The sequence below is a fragment of the Scyliorhinus canicula genome, chromosome 5 (assembly GCF_902713615.1).
Source record: "Scyliorhinus canicula chromosome 5, sScyCan1.1, whole genome shotgun sequence".
Lineage (NCBI taxonomy): Eukaryota > Metazoa > Chordata > Chondrichthyes > Carcharhiniformes > Scyliorhinidae > Scyliorhinus > Scyliorhinus canicula.
The window spans coordinates 77,627,631-77,645,914 of NC_052150.1; the positions used below are offsets into that span (position 1 = coordinate 77,627,631).

Consider the following 18,284-nt stretch of genomic DNA (forward strand, 5'->3'; position numbering starts at 1 on the left):
TCCCCCTTTCATGTTCACCAGGAAGACCACTCTTGCTCCGGTTGAGCTTGTAGCTCGAGAAGGCTTCAAACTCTCTCAGGAACTTCATGATCCCTTCCATGCTGCTTTGTGGGTCCGAGGTATAGAGGAGCAGGTCATCCGCATGGAATGAAACTCTGTGCTCTCTGTCTCCCTTTCGGATTCCCTTCCTGTTTTTTGTCATTCTGAGGGTGATCGTCTGTGGCTCAATTGCCAGGGCAAATAGGAGCGGGGAGAGCGAGAATTCTTGTGCCCCTGTGAAGCTGGAAGCATTAAAGGGGAAATGTCCCCTAAAACGGAAAAAAATTCTTAAAGCCGTAAAACAAGATTCTTTCACCTGGAACAACAGCACAATGCCTGAAATTCAACCATTGCTGTAAGTAGCCTCCGCAGCACCCTGCAACAAGCAGTTAGCTCCAGTGAACAACAAAGCGGCTGCGACAGTCCATCCACATTGTTTGAGCCACCAGAAGAAGACTCTGACAGTCTACCCAGCCCAAGTGAACAACAAGAAGCTACTGAGGCTCTATCCACTGTATGTGAGACAAGTGACGACAGCATCCCACTTCCCATACAAGATGTGCAATGTGACAGACCTTAGCTAGTGTGTGCAGAGGCACTCGACGATCACAGTGAGGCCACTGGTGACTCCGGTGACACCACGTTACTTCAAACCTCATTCGCTCGAGCCTCTCCACAAGCAAATACATTCCTGAATGTTTTGATTCCAGACATGGAGCATCAAGAAATCTTAGCTGACTCCAGTGAACCTGCTATGACTCCAGACGGGGAGCATCGATAAACCAACACTGACTCAGGTGAAACAGACCAGACTGCAGATGGGGAGCAACCAAACGCCAAAGCTGATTCAAGTAAGCCGGACATGACTCCAGACGGGGAGTGCCGCAAACTCAGTGACGGCACGCTCAAGAAAACAGCAGATGCCACAAAGCACGCTGACACGAGTAACTGTGTGAAAGACTCGTTTTATCCACAGTGTGGTCCTTGAGCGCAGCAAGCACGGCAACAAAACCGACCAACACAACATCACAACCTATGAAAACCATATCATAGACAACGACACAACGCGTACCAAAGGCAACATCGTCGACAGCAAGCACGACAAAGACTACACCAATGGAACTACAACTGGTACGACATGGCACAATTCTGCCCATGAGCGACATTGTTACTGCTCAGCTCAGTACAATGACATACCATGGCAGGACGATGCATCTTCCCAATTCACGTGTGCTGCACTACAAACAGGCAACTTGTCTCAGGACAGATGCCATTCAACATCGCTATCACAAGCATCGGAAGAAAAAAGACTCCAAATCAGACAACAAATTGATTTGACCACTTTTTGGTTCCTGATGCACAAGGACACCGATGGCGTTCACAAGGACATACCACCTTCAAAATCACCAACTCACCAACCCAACAAGAAAGACATTCGACCATGATAATTGATGGGTTTTGGACTCACACATATGATTTGGACTTATTGTTTAGTGATCACTGTTATCATAACTTATACAGAGCATCGCTTATCTACCTGTTCTTTTTGTTCAATTTTCTTTAAGTGTACAGAAAACATGTAACACGAAGAAAGGGGGGATGTGGTGATATGCATCACTGTAGATACACAAGGGGTTAATGTAAGTACACGTGAACTAGCTAGACAGTAGAGGGAGCACCAGAGACATGACACACAGACACTCAACCAATAGGTCAATAAGATAGGACATGACCAATTGGCATTCACGATACACACAGGGGTGACAATACCACAGGGGGGAATTACACCAACCCATATATAAAGGACACAGCACACATGATCTTCCTTTTTCCAGTGGAGACACTCAGTGAGTACAGACACAGGGTTGATTCAATATCACACCTACCATGTGGATTGTAGCAGACTGATTTGTCAGTCTGAGTAGCTATAGAAGGATTAACAGTAGTGGCGAACCCGAGGAGGAGAATTGTAAACAGTTTAATAAACGTGTTGAAGTTATCTCCACGTCTGAACCTTCCTTTGTCAGAGTGAACATCAATGAAGCCGCTTATGCTACGCCAAGAGCATAACAAGACAGGGTATAGATGGGCAGCACTGCAGCACAGAAGGGTATCACGGTAGCACAGTGGTTCGCACCGTTGCTTCAGAGCTCCAGGGTCCCAGGTTCGATTCCTGGATTGGGCTACTGTCTGTGCGGAGCCTGCATGGCAATTGCCTGAATGGCAATAGAATTTGCTGTCTGCGATCAGTCTCTGCCCACACTGTGCTGCAAGGAACACTTGCAACTTGTGAAATGCTGAAACTGGAGAACTGCTTATGAATGTGCTGGGAAGTCTTTTACCAGCAGATTGGGGAACTGCGTAGACAGTAAATAAAACACAGAGACTTACTGGCTGTGAGTGCTGGGGAGGAAGGTTAAATATCAAGCTGCAAAAGTGGATATTAGAACCTCATGCAAATTGTACCATCTACTGGAATAATCATAGCTGTTATGTAACTATAATTACTTCCCAATGCAGTGTATTTCTGATAAAGAAACTCCTGACAGTGCAGTTCCTAAATTTGAAACAAATACTGAATCAGATGGTTTTGCATCCGCTTGGGTGTCAAGCCCTCTGACTCTGAGTCTATAATTGTTGCTTATGTTCCTTGGCAAGCAACATTTCCCCATGAGTGCATCAAGAATATCTATGTGATGGAGGAAGTGATATGGAGGAACAAATAGATGAGCGCCCATAGGTTAAATAATGCATCATTGACTAAGGAAATGCAGACATGAAAATGAATATTTCCAAACTATATAGTTATATTTTTGATTCCCTCGTATTAAATATTTCTTCATCTCTCAATATCATCAAGAGCATGGCCATGTGACGAGTTTCAATGACTCTTCCAAAGCCAGCCTGTCATAGACCTCTGGACGGTGTATGAAATGTATCAGTGGGAGTCTTCATCTAAATACCTAACATGTTGCCCGAACTGCCTAACTGAACTCAGTACAGTATAATTGGGGATATAAAACCACCCAGATGACATCAAATTGCAGAACATTACACATGACTACTAATGTTACAATTATTTAGTAAAATGGTGTTGACATTTTCATTTAAGATTAAAGATGGGTGATATATCATTACCTTGTGTCACGCTGCATGGTGGCCTTGTGTCACTCTCCATGTTCCCCTTGTGCTGTATGGTGTCCTGTTAACAGAAGGATGCACACATGCTTATACCTGAAGGCTGTGCATGGATGCTAAACTAAGGTCACATAGTCCAACTGGCTGACATGACACCAGGATTCCTAATTGGGAGAATTAATGTGCAGGCAGAGAATTCCTACGTCACTCTGCAAACAAGGAATTGGAGTCAGACTCTGCCATGCTCCTGAACGGTAACAGGAGGCTGACTGACTATTTTTAGAGGTGCTGTTACTCTTGAACTCATCTGCCCTGGTATTCACCTTTCAATCATTTACGTTGCGGCAATATTTTTGTGAGGCTTCACATAATGGTATAGCCTGCCTTGAAGAAAAATAGAGTGGGTATGCCATGTGAGCACTGGGTGCAGAGGCCTCAGGCAACTTAGGGGAGAGAGGGTGGATTTTCCATTCTGTAGACTAAGTGCGGTGGTAGGTGGAAAAGTCGGATTGATTCCCACTGGATTTTCGAATAGTTACATAGAACAAACAGTGCAGAAGGAGGCCATTCGGCCACTCCACCTAACCTGCACGTCTTTGGACAGTGGGAGGAAACCGGAGCACCCGGAGGAAACCCACACAAACACAGGGAGAACGTGCAGACTCCGCACAGTGACCCAGCAGGGAATCGAACCTGAGACCCTGGTGCTGTGAAGCAACTGTGCTTGCGTGCTGCCCTTTTTTTTGTTTCGTCAACGGACGGCAGGTCCAATTAATCCATGCAATTTTCTGCTTCTCAGCTCATGAATTATGCATCATTAAGGAGCTTGGGAGGCAGTGGCCAGAGGCAGATGATACTTTTGGGGGCCCCACACTCTCCTTTGCAACCCACCCCCTGGTGATATGGCAGCCCGCCCCCAATGACATTGAGCCCTGCCACTGAAGTCAAGCTCCGCCCATAATGACATCAATGCCCTCCTTGAAGGCACTGAATACAACAAAGGCAATCAGCCCTGACAATATTCCGGCAATAGTGCTGAAGACTTGTGCTCCAGAACATGCCGTACCCCTGGCCAAGCTGTCCCAGTACAGCTACCCGGTAATGTGAAAAATTGCCAGGTATGTCATGTACATAGAAAGCAGGACAAATCTGACTGCCTGATCAGACTACTCTCAATCATCAGTAAAGTAATGGAAGTGGTCATCAATAATGCAGCTCATCACCACCTTCTCAAGGGCAATTAGGGATGGATAACAAATGCTGGCCGAGCTAACAAAGACTGCATCCCATAAAGATGAATGTTTAAAAAAATTCTCATGACAGGCAAGCAAGGATTCATTCACCCTGCCTTACCTCATGGGATCAAAGGTCCTGCCGCCATATTTAGATGGTACATGCACAGACATTCACTCACTGCAGCCCAGGTGTGTTATTCATTCTGATCTCAATGGATCCCAAAAAAAACAAACATACCGTACCACAGTTCAGTGAGGCCTCACTGGGAATTCTCCTCCAGGCTGTCCAGGGAGGCGAGAGTTCTTTTTCTTCAGGATTTGAGCCGGAGGTCCTCCCACCTGATCACTCTGGCCTGGGAGGAGGTCAGCAGGGAGGTTAGCACCTATAATCAACAAAAAGGGATGCCCTACAATGCAGGAAATTGATTAACAGTCTGATGTGCTTCGCCAGGGTAAGTGAAACTTTGACTCCCTCCAGGCTCCCACTACCACTTGACTTTAACTCAAGGCTGCTGAATCACGTCCATTGACTGTGAGTAACCTATACCATTGGAGCCTGCCTAGTCAGTCACTAATTATGCCTTCTCGCTATTCCAGCTACCAGCAAGAAAAGGCGAGAAAGCTAACAAGCACCTCACAACTCAGTTGAGATGCTTGAAAACCCATCTGTTGAAGTTCCGTCACTGTGTTTACCTTCACCCTCCACCAGTGCAGATACATGCACCTCAATGGGACCTAGTTCTAGATCCAGCTCAGGTTCACAATCTGGTGATCATCTCAGGGACACATGTCCACAGCAGGTAGAGCAGTGATAGCTGAGATTTCTGACATTCGGAAGGCTGCTGGAGACCAAGTCCAATGATTAGCCTCTGCAATTGGCCCTGAGAGAAATGCTGGAGGTGCACAGACAGGCAGGGAAACATCAGGCACAAGCAAAGGCCATCACCAGACTGGAATGAAGTCCATTCACGTTCTATCTGATCTCATGGCTGCGGAAGGGGAGCGCACTGAAGTCTCCAAAGCAAGAGTGACAGCTGCCATGGAGATCCAGGTCCAGCAGTTTCTGCTGGATTTACATTTGGATCTGCACCCCATCTCTCTCGCCATGGGGGTGTTCCAGCAATGGCTAGGTGTAAGCAGGGCAGGGCACCTCAAACTCCCTCCAGGTGCCCCTTCTCCTTAAGGAGTCAGGGTTGAGCCCTTGGGCACCCAAATGGAGGATGAGTTAGACACTCTGGAACACCCACCCAGGACATGCTAAGGGTGCCTTGCCACTCCAAATCCCCTCAGCAGTGGCCCCATCAACTCCAGAAGATCAGACTGAGAAGGGTGCACCTGTCCCAGAGCTGGAGATCCTCAGCAGGCTGGGCCCTCAAGGGCTCAGGCCACCTTGGTCACCTGCCAAAGACATCTCAAACAGGGTGTAGCTGTCAGCAGGCTGTCTCTGCCTCTGCTGTGGATTTCAGGGCTGCACCTAGACTTCGCAGTGGGTTAAAAAAAAGTTTTGAATGCACACTGGTGGCACAGGTGTACTTTCGCTACATCTGGGCCGGAATTCTCCCCTACCCGGCAGGGCGGGGGGGTCCCGGCGTGTCAGAGTGGCGTGAACCACTCCGGCGCGTGAACAGCCTTTGGCGCCACGCCAGCCGGGGCCGAAAGGACTTCGCTGGCCGGCGTAAGTCTGCGCATGCGCCGGAGTGTCAGACGTCATACCGGCGCATGCGCAGGAGAGGGGGTCTCTTCCGCTTCTGCCATGGTGGAGGCCGTGGCGGAGGAAAAAGAGAGCCCCCACGGCACAGGCCCGTCTGCCGATCAGTGGGCCCCGATTGCGGGCCAGACCACCGTGGGGGCACCCCCCGGGGTCAGATCGGCCCGTGCCCCCCCCGCCCAGGATCCCGGAGCCCGCCTGCGCCGCCAATCCCGCCGGTCAGGTAGGTGGTTTAAACCACGCCGGCGGGAGAGGCCTGTCAGCAGCGGGACTTCGGCCCATCGCAGGCCGGAGAATCGCCGCAGGGGGCCTGCTGACCGGCACGGGGGGCCCGCCGACCGGCGCGTTGCGATTTCCGCCCCCGCCAAAGCTCGGGGGGCGGAGAATCCGGGACACGGCGGGGGCGGGATTGACGCCGGGGGGGTCGGAGAATTCCGCCCATGTACTCTTCACTATTGGAAATATATTTCGCATTTTTCCCAATCCAAGTCTCAGGTATTCAATTGCTAATAAATCTGATGCAAGGTTTATTCAAGGGTCCAAAATGTACCCTTTCCCCCAATTAGTTCCCATCTGGATTCTCAGTTCCACTGACTCCCACTGTATCTCATCACAGTGATTTGCCTTTACTTCCACATCTGCAACATTAACTCGGGCATTTCATATGTGGACAATACATGTAACCCTTGCATCTTAAGCAGATTTATTAATAATAGTAATATTTATTAGTGTCACAAGTAGGTTTAAATTAACAGTGCAATGAAGTTACTGTGAAAAGCCCCTAGTCACCACACTCCGGCACCTGTTCGGGTACACAGGGATAATTCAGAATGTCAAGTATTTTTCCTCAGGAGAATTGTTCACCAATGTTAATGATCATCCTGATGCTGTCTCATTGAATACTGGAGTTTGTAGATTTAACAAGTATGTGATGTAGTCAATATTGGAATCTTTTCTCCCAAGTACACTTTATGATAGCGTTTATTTTACGACAGCACATTTTTGGGAAGAGCTGCTCATTGTTGAGCACCCTAGTATTTCATTCCTCCCTGCAGCGTGTTTTTGTCTCCACATTTATGGCTGAATGTTAGGGGCAGCACGGTGGCGCAGTGGTTAGCACTGCAGCCTCACGGCACCGAGGTCCCAGGTTCGATCCAGGCTCTGGGTCACAGTCCGTGTGGAGTTTGCACATTCTCCCCGTGTTTGCATGGGTTTCGCCCCCACAACCCAAAGATGTGCGGGGTAGGTGGATTGGCCACGCTAAATTGCCCCTTAATTAGAAAAATGAATTGGGTACTCTAAATTTATTTTAAAAAGAGGCTGAATGTTATTCCTTTCTTAGTTCCCACTTTCCCCATGCACGATGCGGAACATTTGAAATTGGTTGCACTCAGTTATATTTTCTGCCAGAGGTTGAATGAGTGTGTGCTCATCCTGTTGAAGGATTCACCTGAGGAAGGAGCAGTGTTCCAAAAGCTAGTGATTCAAAACAAACCTGTTAGACTTTAACCTGGTGTTGTAAGACTTCTTACCATCCTGATGAAGCCATCGACTTACCTGTGAGGATCTTACTTTTCTCCTGAATGGCTACCTAGCTGTGCTTTGGAGAGTCCATCTGTCAAGGCACATTACGCAACTCGATTTGTATTCATTGCATGACTGTGTACTAACTGACTTAAGGGTATATAGAAAGGTTAGTCGTTGTGATCTGGACAATATTGAGAACTGAAATGTCTTGTCCTTGAAAGTGATGCTTTGGCATGATCTCCTGAGTGTTCAGCAGATTCTGTAATGGGAAGAAGTTTTTATTGACTGCTGTGTCACTGCTGACTGGGGCACATCTCTCCTAAGTACCAAGGCAATGCAGGACATCGATTTGGCAGACGTCCGATGAGTATCGAGACATGAGTGTTGGTAAATAATAGAACAATGGTCCTGCTCCCTGTGAGGACAATGCAAACATGACTTGCAGCTTTGAGTGCCTGCTGTTGAACAACAGAACACTGCACCTTGGTGTCCGAAGACATATTAAGGCAAGATGGGGCTTTAACGTTATTCATCCATGAGAGCGGGTATTTGGAGAGGTGGTTCTGTTTGGATGTTACTCCCCTTTGAGATGTTCAAATGCTGAACATTAATGAATGTTATTCCTGTTAGTGCTGCCTTGCTAAGCTGCTGTCATACTGGTTTGAGTTCATCCATGTGTGCAATGGCGTTTCAGCTGCAGCCATGACCACTGGCTTGTTGATGCCATGGTTGAAAGGACTGCACTATGTGTAGTGGCCTAAGGTGGTGTGCTACTAGAGTACTAATCACATTCTACAGTGGCTACATGTTCCCTAGGATACCGTGCTTTTGAAGGATGGTAGCATTAGGATGCGCTGCCGTTGTGATCATTGTGAGATTGATGACTTTTCCTGAAATGTTGACGCTGAGAATGAAAGTTTTGTTGTGCACCTGCATCGAAGCCTAAAGAGAACTTCAGATATGAAAGTTTGTCTTCACCTTATTCCTCTTGAAATCTTGTAGCTCAGAGATTGTCATGGGTATGTGTGTCATACCGTGGTATCCTCATGTGGCTCGTCTGAATCCTCACCCTCTTCAAATTCATCCTTTTCGATGTCCTCCTCATGTGATGAGATGTTTAGCGCCTCAATTCTCCTTGGTAACATGTCCCTCCTTTGCAGCCCAAAGTTGCACAGGGCACACCAAACTATGATGATTTGTGACACTCTCTGCGTTGCATATTGGACAGCCATGCTTGACCAGTCCAAACACTGGAAATGCATCTTTACGGGGCCAACAATTTGCTCCATTAAAAAGAGTGTGACAGAATGTGTAGCACTGTATCTCTCCTCAGGCACATTCACTGGCCGATACACAAGTCTCATTATCAATGTCTTTTGGGGGTCCCTATATCAACAAGAAGCCAAAAATCTAAACACTGAGCTCCTTCAACTATCTCTGAGACCTGGAAATGACTTTGGCTTTGGATCCTCAGGGCGATGACCTTCTCTGAGCTGTGCCAAAACTTAATGGACTTTTGCCTCAATGTGCAACATTAGAGAAGGAGCGAAGCTCATTCGTTGTGCATTAGACCCTCAAGGTCTACACTCAGCTGGACCTACCTCTCCAAGTTTTGAGCAAGAAATTTATAGGACACCCCTGCAAACAGCCAATGATTACTGTGCTGAACTCCTCCCACATGCCAAGAGACAATCAATTTTTTCCAGATTGTGTTTCAAACTCCGTCATTCTTAGGTGAGATCAAATTAGTGCTGCTGACTTTTGTTTGTGAGACCCGCTTCCAACCTCAATTTATCATCCACCAGGTTCCTCCCATCCTCCTGCCTCCTAATTCCCATTCCCCCGTCACTATCTCACCTCCCCGTAAACCTTGACCCCAGAATTGGTCATGTGGATATTCCTGTTCTTCCTCCGAACTTTTAAATATTGATGTCCCCATGCCATTTGTCAACCTAACCCTCCCCTTCCTGAGGCCACACGGACCTTTACTTTCTGGGTAGATCATCCAATTTGGCTCCCCTTCACACCTTTTTGACTCCCAGCTTAAAGGATAAAGCTGCCTCCCCTGAAAGTTATTGCCTCCTTTGTCTCAGTGTTGTGACTCAATCCCCCAGAGCAAATGACTTTGGTGACTGATAATGCCCTATTCCCCATACTGTACACAACCAAGATCGCGGAGAGAGGCCCTCCCCTGCCCAAGACCGGGACAAGACATGCCTTCCATGTAGAGCCCTCTATCACGGCCCATGCAGCCCCTTGACAATTATAAAAATTCATTTCAGGGATCTGGGCATTGTTGTCTGGGTCAGCATTCTTTGCACATCCGAATATCCACCGCCTCAGGCCATTGCCTGAGGCCCGCCCCACGATGCTCCATTGCCGACCGGCCAAATTCCCGACGGCATGGTTCTAGCTTGGTCCTACCGTCCGTGATTCTCGCATGGCGGCTGTGGACTCAGTCTGGGGCCGCCACAGTCGGGGGAGGGCTGATCAGCGGGCGGGGGGGGGGGGGGGGGGGTGCTTCATTCGGGACTGGGGGCTATGTGTGCAGCCCTGTGGTCTGGGGCGGGCGATGGGGGGCATTATTTTGGCAGTTTAGATCCGCGGGTTGAGTCCGCCATGGGGCATGGTGAGGCCGCTGGACGCCGCCACCGTGCACATTCACGGCCTCTGACCCGGAAGTGCTGGGGGTCGTATTGGCAGCTAAAGCTATGAGCTCCACAACAGCTGCCTGCTAGCCCCCAGCAAAACGGGGAATCTGTTGCATTTTTACGCCAGTTTTCCTCATCTGCAAATACCGGAACCCATTCCCGACGGGCAGCTCAAATTCCTCCTCCAACTCTTCCAAGCACGGAAAGCCGCCATGATGAACAATCCCCAAACCGCTCGATCGCCGCCTGCTGCCAGCCCCAAAGCCCCCCATTCAGCCCCCCTCCGGAACAAACCGGTGAGTGCCACATATCGGTGCTGAAACCGAGGCCCGCCAACCCCAGGTGCCGTTAACAATACCCCAAACTCGTGTCTTTACATGAGGCTGCTTCCATCCGCTCCCATGCTGATCCATCCCCCACTACCCATTTCCTGACCATCGCTATGTTTACCGCCCAATAGTAATTGAAATGAAATGAAATGAAAATCGATTATTGTCACGAGTAGGCTTCAATGAAGTTACTGTGAAAAGCCCCTAGTCGCCACATTCCGGCGCCTGTCCGGGGAGGCTGGTACGGGAATCGAACCGTGCTGCTGGCCTGCTTGGTCTACTTTAAAAGCCAGCGATTTAGCCGAGTGAGCTAAACCAGCCCCTATAATTCATGAGGTTCGGGAGTGCCAACTCCCCCCCCCCCCCCCCCCCCCGTGGGGTTTTACCCGCCCACACAAACCCTGAAATCACCATGTTCACCCTCCTAAAAAACGCCTTGGGAATAAAAATCGGGAGGCATTGAAATACAAACAAAAACCTCAGGAGGACTGTCATCTTCACCATTTGAACCATCCCCGCCAATGACAACGGGTTCGCATCCCACCTCCTAAAATCCCCCTTCAACTGCTCTACCAACCGAGCTAAGTACTATCCCCCGCCAGTTTCTCGACGCCATCGCCAGTGGCTCTATTGCTAAGGCAAAACACAATGGGGAGAGTGGACATCCCTGCCTCGTCCCCCGATGCAGCCTGAAATAATCCGTGCTCACCCGGTTTGTCCGCATACTCGCCACTGGTGCCTGATGCAGCAGCCGGAACCAATCCACAAATCCCTGAGCAAACTCAAACCACCCCAGCACCTCCCACAGATAGTCCCACTCCATCCGATCGAAGGCCTTCTCTGAATCCATGGCGACCACCACCTCCGTCTCCCGTCCCTCGGGGGGGGGGGGGGGGGGGGGGGCATCATTATCACATTCAGTAATCTCCTAACGTTGGCCAACAGATGCCTCCCCTTCACAAACCCCGTCTGGTCCACCGCTATCACCCCTGGCACAGTCCTCAATCCTTGATGCCAAGATCTTGGGCAATAACTTGGCGTCCAAATTTAAAAGCAGGATCGGCCTATAGGACCCACACTGCTCCGGATCCTTGTCCCTTTTTAAAATCATGTCGGGGGAAGCACCCCCCGCATCCTCACCTCATTAAATGCCCTCACCACCAGAGGCTCCAGACCCCCCAAAACTTTGTAAAATTCCACTGGGAACTCACCCAGGCCCGGGGCCTTCCCCGTCTGCATCATCCCAAGCCCCTCCACGACCTCTACCAGCCCAATGGGGGTCCCCAACCCCTCCACCAGGTCGTCCTCCAGCCTCAGAAACTTAAACACCTCCTAAAATTGCCTCATTCCTTCCACCCTGTCCGGAGGCTCCGAATCATGCAGCCTCCTGTAGAAATTCCCAAACACCCCAGCCCGGATTCTCCTCCAACCGGTGGGCGGGCCATAACGGCACCAAAGAGTGGCGTGAACCACTCCGGTGTAGGGCCGCCCGGAAGTTGCAGAATCCTCCGCACATCCGGGGGCTAGGCCAGCGCTGGAGTGGTTGGCGCTGCGCCAACCGGCGACGAAGGGTCTCTGCCGGCTGGCGCGCGTTGGTGCATGCGCGGAGGCGCCAGCATGTTCTGGCGCATGCACTGAACCACTGGCATGGTCCCTGCGCATGCGCAGGGGGTTTCTTCTCCGCACTGGCCATGGCAGAGATTTACAGAGGCCGGCGCGGAGGGAAAGAGTGCCCCATGGCACAGGCCCGCCCACAGATCGGTGGGCCCTGATCGCAGGCCAGGCCACCGTTGGGGTCCCCTGGGGACCGGATACCCTCGCGCCCCTCCTGAGGACTCTGCAAGCCGCCCTTCAAGCTAGTTCCAGCCGGTATTGACCTTGTCTAACCCACGTCGGCGGGATGGGTCGAAAACAGGCGGCCGCCCGGCCCATCGGGGCCCGGAGAATCGCCGGGGGCCTACTGCCAACGGCCCCTGACCGGTGTGACGTGATCCCCGCCTCCGCCAAAAAAACAGCGGCGGTAAATTCGGCAGCCGGCATCAGAGCAGCGGGACGGGATTCACGCTGCTTCCCCCCCCCAGCGGGGCGTTGGAGAATCCCGGCCCCCATTCACCCCCGAAGGCGAGGGGACATAGTCCCAAAAACGGAGAACCCAACCCCTGTTGAATTTAAACACCCATACGTTAAAAATCCAATGCATATAAAAGGAATCCAGCTTCAGAACAGAAAACATGCAGTACCCGAAGATCTTTTCACAATCCAACAGCTTTACATCTAAAAGAAAGCAACGTCCTCACTAAAACATACTTAGAGGTAAAAACCAACAACCAGAAAAATCCCGGGTTGGATCCTTTGTTGCCTGACACTGAAATCGGGAACAGTGATCGGACGGAGAATAGCTCCCAACGCTGAAATCGTGGCAGCCGCCGGTTTGACACCAGGTCGCAATGCTCCTCCCCTTCGAATCGGTCTCATCGCAGTTGCACCCGCGTTCGCATCTCATTATAGGGGCTTTCCGTGATGCTCCATATCCAATAGGTCGAGTTCCCAAAGGCGCGGTCCACATGTGGTCTCAACAGACGTCAACCTGTCGTGGCGGCTGCGTGGAGAGAGAGATGGTGTACGGACAGTGTCCAGCACCGCCATACTCCGCTGACAGTCGTACCGCTGGCCAGGGGGCTTCTGCCAGGGCTGGGGGAGTAGTGGGGGGTGGCCAGGAGGTGGGCTGTGAGGTCAGTCCAACACAACCGGCACCATCTTTCTGGGCGCAATCGGTGCGTGTGTGGGGGTATAAATGTACGCGCGGTTGCAGCTTGTCAGGCCTGCGCGCGTCCAGCATGGACCCAGCGATTCTCCCACCGTTTTTTGCGTGTTCTGCAGGTGTTTCACGTGACGCTGGTGCTATCCCCTCAGCGGTAGTGGAATCGATGTGGGTGTGGCTCCGATTCTTCCGTCGTGGAACTCCACGGATCCTCGGTTGGCGTCAGCACTTAGACGCAGGAACGGAGAATCCAGCCCCCATCTCAATCAATAAGAAAGATGCATCAAATACTTTTGCACATGGCATGTTTTGCTCTTCCAAATTGGACCCCAGCCATTACTGAGATAGTGTAATACTTCTAATCATGGTTTTATTATGGCTATGATGATTTTCATTTGTATATTAATTAACATTAAGGGATGATTTTAAACTCAGCTGCCAAACAGGAATCCAGCTACTTATCTGGTGAGTGAAAATTGACTTGCTGGCCCATTCCCACAGGAAACTCCCTGATCACCATTTTAATTTGGAAGCTGACTCTTGTGGAAAATGCTCCCAGAGGAAAGAGGTGGCTGGCTCATTAATAAATGGAAAGTGAGGCCCCATGGCATCATTACAGTCGAAATGTGATTATAACAGGGAGAGTCAGGTTCTGCCAGTGGGAAATCCGTTGAATAAAACCATGTGTGTTTGACTTCATAAATTGAGTGCCATGACTATTAAATGGGGCATTCAGCTACAGGCATTCAGATCAAAGCGATTTATTAACATATGTCTAATATTTTTTGCCTTACTCGACCTGAATAAGCCCTCACTGTTTGCCAGGTATGCCATGGTTTTTTTGCTGCTTTTAGAACATAGAACATTACAGCGCAGTACGGGCCCTTCGGCCCTCGATGTTGCGCCGACCTGTGAAACCATTTGAAGCCTATCTGACCTACACTATTCCATTTTCATCCATATGTCTATCCAGTGACCACTTAAATGCCCTTAAAGTTGGCGAGTCTACTACTGTTGCAGGCAGGGCGTTCCACACCCCTACTACTCTCTGAGTGAAGAAACTGCCTCTGACATCTGTCCTATATAAAAACATAAGAACTAGGAGCAGGAGTAGGCCATCTGGCCCCTCGAGCCTGCTCCGCCATTCAATTAGATCATGGCTGATCTTTTGTGGACTCAGCTCCACTTTCCGGCCCAAACACCATAACCCTTAATCGCTTTATTCTTCAAAAAACTATCTATCTTTACCTTAAAAACATGTAATCAAGGAGCCTCAACTGCTTCACTGGGCAAGGAATTCCATAGATTCACAACCCTTTGGTGAAGAAGTTCCTCCTAAACTCAGTCCTAAATCTACTTCCCCTTATTTTGAGGCTATGTCCCCTAGTTCTGCTTTCACCCGCCAGTGGAAACAACCTGCCCGCATCTAACCTATCTATTCCCTTCATAATTTTAAATGTTTCTATAAGATCCCCCCTCATCCTTCTAAATTGCAATGAGTACAGTCCCGGTCTACTCAACCTCTCCTCATAATCCAACCCCTTCAGCTCTGGGATTAACCTAGTGAATTTCCTCTGCACACCCTCCAGTGCCAGTACGTCCTTTCTCAAGTAAGGAGACCAAAACTGAACACAATACTCCAGGTGTGGCCACACTAACACCTTATACAATTGCAACATAACCTCCCTAGTCTTAAACTCCATCCCTCTAGCAATGAAGGGCAAAATTCAATTTGCCTTCTTAATCACCTGTTGCACCTGTAAACCAACCTTCTGTGACTCATGCACTAGCACACCCAAGTCTCTCTGCACAGCGGCATGCTTTAATATTTTATTGTTTAAATAATAATCCCGTTTGCTGTTATTCCTACCAAAATGGATAACCTCACATTTGTCAACATTGTATTCCATCTGCCAGACCCTAGCCCATTCACTTAACCTATCCAAATCCCTCTGCAGACTTCCAGTATCCCCTGCACTTTTCGCTTTACCACTCATCTTAGTGTCATCTGCAAACCTGGACACATTGCCCTTGGTCCCCAACTCCAAATCATCTATGTAAATTGTGAACAATTGTGGGCCCAACACGGATCCCTGAGGGACACCACTAGCTACTGATTGCCAACCAGAGAAACACCCATTAATCCCCACTCTTTGCTTTCTATTAATTAACCAATCCTCTATCCATGCTACTACATTACCCTTAATGCCATGCATCTTTATCTTATGCAGCAACCTTTTGTGTGGCACCTTGTCAAAGGCTTTCTGAAAATCCAGATATACCACATCCATCGGCTCCCCGTTATCTACTGCACTGGTAATGTCCTCAAAAAATTCCACTAAATTAGTTAGGCATGACCTGCCCTTTATGAACCCATGCTGCGTCTGCCCAATGGGACAATTTCTATCCAGATGCCTCGCTATTTCTTCCTTGATGATAGATTCCAGCATCTTCCCTACTACCGAAGTTAAGCTCACTGGCCTATAATTTCCTGCTTTCTGCCTACCTCCTTTTTTAACCCACTGACTGGAAACATATAGTAAACTTTTTTTTAAACCAGACTTTGCAAAAAGAAAACACAAACTAAAAGTGCCTTGAACCCACAGCCATGATGGATAACTAATTTGCATTACTGTACATTCCACAATCCAACCTTGTTTGAAATAAAGATGGCGTGTCTACAGAAACCTTTCGTGGATAATAAACCCCAGGGGAATGTGGAGCACTCTCTTCTTCTGTCTCATTAACAAGGTAAATCACTGGAGGTATTCAACAGTTGGGAAAGGGGCCATTAAAGGCCAATTGCTTGGTCAATGGGACCCTGGTGTAAGATAGCTTTTCAGACATGAGCAAATCAACTTACAATTGGAATATTCAATTATGTTCGGATCATTGGCAGTTGGCAGGTGCTGTCAGATGGCAAGCCTATTCCTCGTGTGTGTTTAAGCCACACTTTCTCTGCAGGACTGAACAAGCAGCTGAGCAGAGGAAGGTCCTTCCTGCTTCTCTCTGCACAACGTGCACGTTTTGGGCCCTGCCAGATATTGTTGTCTCTCTCCATGTGCAACAGGCAGAGATTTTAAAGAAAGAACTCAACTCCTCAGCTGTTTCCAGAGAACAAATTCATCTACCTGCAGTTTTAACCAACCTTCACGCTCAAAGTCAGGTCACCAAGATATGGACTGTACACTATTTTACCTTATTAGTTCTTATATGATCATAGCGTGTAAGCAGTTAAGTTTACAAGGGCAGCACGGTAGCATTGTGGATAGCACAATTGCTTCACAGCTCCAGGGTCCCAGGCTCAATTCCGGCCCGGGTCACTGTCTGTGCGGAGCCTGCACATCCCCCCCGTGTGTGCGTGGGCCCCCTCCAGGTGCTCCGGTCTCCCCCCACAGTCCAAAGACGTGCAGGTTAGGTGGATTGGCCATGATAAATTGCCCTTAGTGTCCAAAATTGCCCTTAGTGTTGGGTGGGGTTACTGGGCTATGGGGATAGGGTGGAGGTGTTGACCTTGGGTAGGGTGCTCTTTCCAGGAGCCGGTGCAGACTCGATGGGCCGAATGGTCTCCTTCTGCACTGTAAATTCTATGATAAGTTGGCAAGTATATCCATTTGAAAAAGAAGAATGCTTCAGAAAAACCTGGAGAGGGCACAGAGGTGAGCCATTTGAACCTTCCTCACCTGATTGTAACAAATGTGATAAACTAATGGGGTGATTTCAAAGTAATAATAATAATAATCTTTATTAGTGTCACAAGTAGGCTTAACATTAACACTGCAATGAAGTTACTGTGAAAATCCTCTAGTTGCCACATTCGGGTACACAGAGGGAGAATTCAGAATGCCCAATTCTTTTTTTTTAAATAATCTACCACCCCTCAATTTAAAGCTATGTCCCCTCGTGTTGATCATCACCATCCGAGGAAAAAGACTCTCACTGTCCACCCTATGTAACCCTCTGACTATCTTATATGTCTCTATTAAGTCACCTCTCAGCCTTCTCCTCTCTAACGAAAACAATCTCAAGTCCCTGAGCCTTTCCTCGTAAGACCTTCCCTCCATACCAGGCAACATCCTAGTAAATCTCCTCTGAACCCTTTCCAAAGCTTCCACATCCTTCCTATAATGTGGTGACCAGAACTGCACGCAGTACTCCAGGAGCGGCCGCACCAGAGTTATGTACAGCTGCAGCATGATGTAAATTATTCCATTGTACTATTTGAAGAGGAGAAATTAGTTTTCCTTAGTGTCCTGACCAATATTCATCCCTCAACCAACATCTCTGAAACAGCGATTATTTGGTCATTGTCAAATTACTGTTTCAGAAGATTGCTGTACACAAATTGCTTTCCACATTTAATAAATTGCGACTTGAACAGTGAGCGAATGGCTGTAAAGTGTTTTGGAATATCCTGGGGCTATGAAAGGTGCAGATGTGTTCAAGCCTTACTTTCTGTTCTTTTCTTCCCCTTTGCTCCTCTGATATGCTAAGCAATGGCTGGGGGAGGAAAATTGATCGATGTTCAGAATGATTAGATCATTCCTTAGAATGATCTAAGGAAATATTTAAGAACTCAGAAAAGGTGAATATCAATTGTTCTTCCTTAAAATAACAAAACTAAAAACAAATTGTTATGCTTTCAGTTTGTATTAAAATAACACAAAGCGGGGATTTCTGTGAATAAATTGAGTAAATGTGAAACACAGAACGGAAGCTGAGGGTGCAATCTAACAGCCACCTTAGGCCCGGCTCTGATCGATGCGAGCCGGTTAGATTGCGGCAGAGGCTGAAATCGGGGTCTACAACCGGCAGCGAACGGCTTCTTATCTAACCGGCCCACTCCCGTTGGCGGGTTCCAAGACATGGCGATGTTCCAATTAACAACAATTTGGG

The 18,284-nt window shown here is 48.7% G+C and overlaps 1 long non-coding RNA gene across 1 annotated transcript in view; it reads right to left on the reverse strand.

Annotated features, from left to right (window-relative positions):
* Positions 1-3,177: 3,177 nt before the first annotated feature.
* Positions 3,178-18,284, reverse strand: part of LOC119966061 — a 219,088-nt gene continuing 203,981 nt past the window's right edge. Inside the window, exon 3 of the long non-coding RNA XR_005460667.1 lies at positions 3,178-3,241. This is a non-coding gene — a long non-coding RNA (uncharacterized LOC119966061). The remainder of the gene's footprint in view (positions 3,242-18,284) is intronic.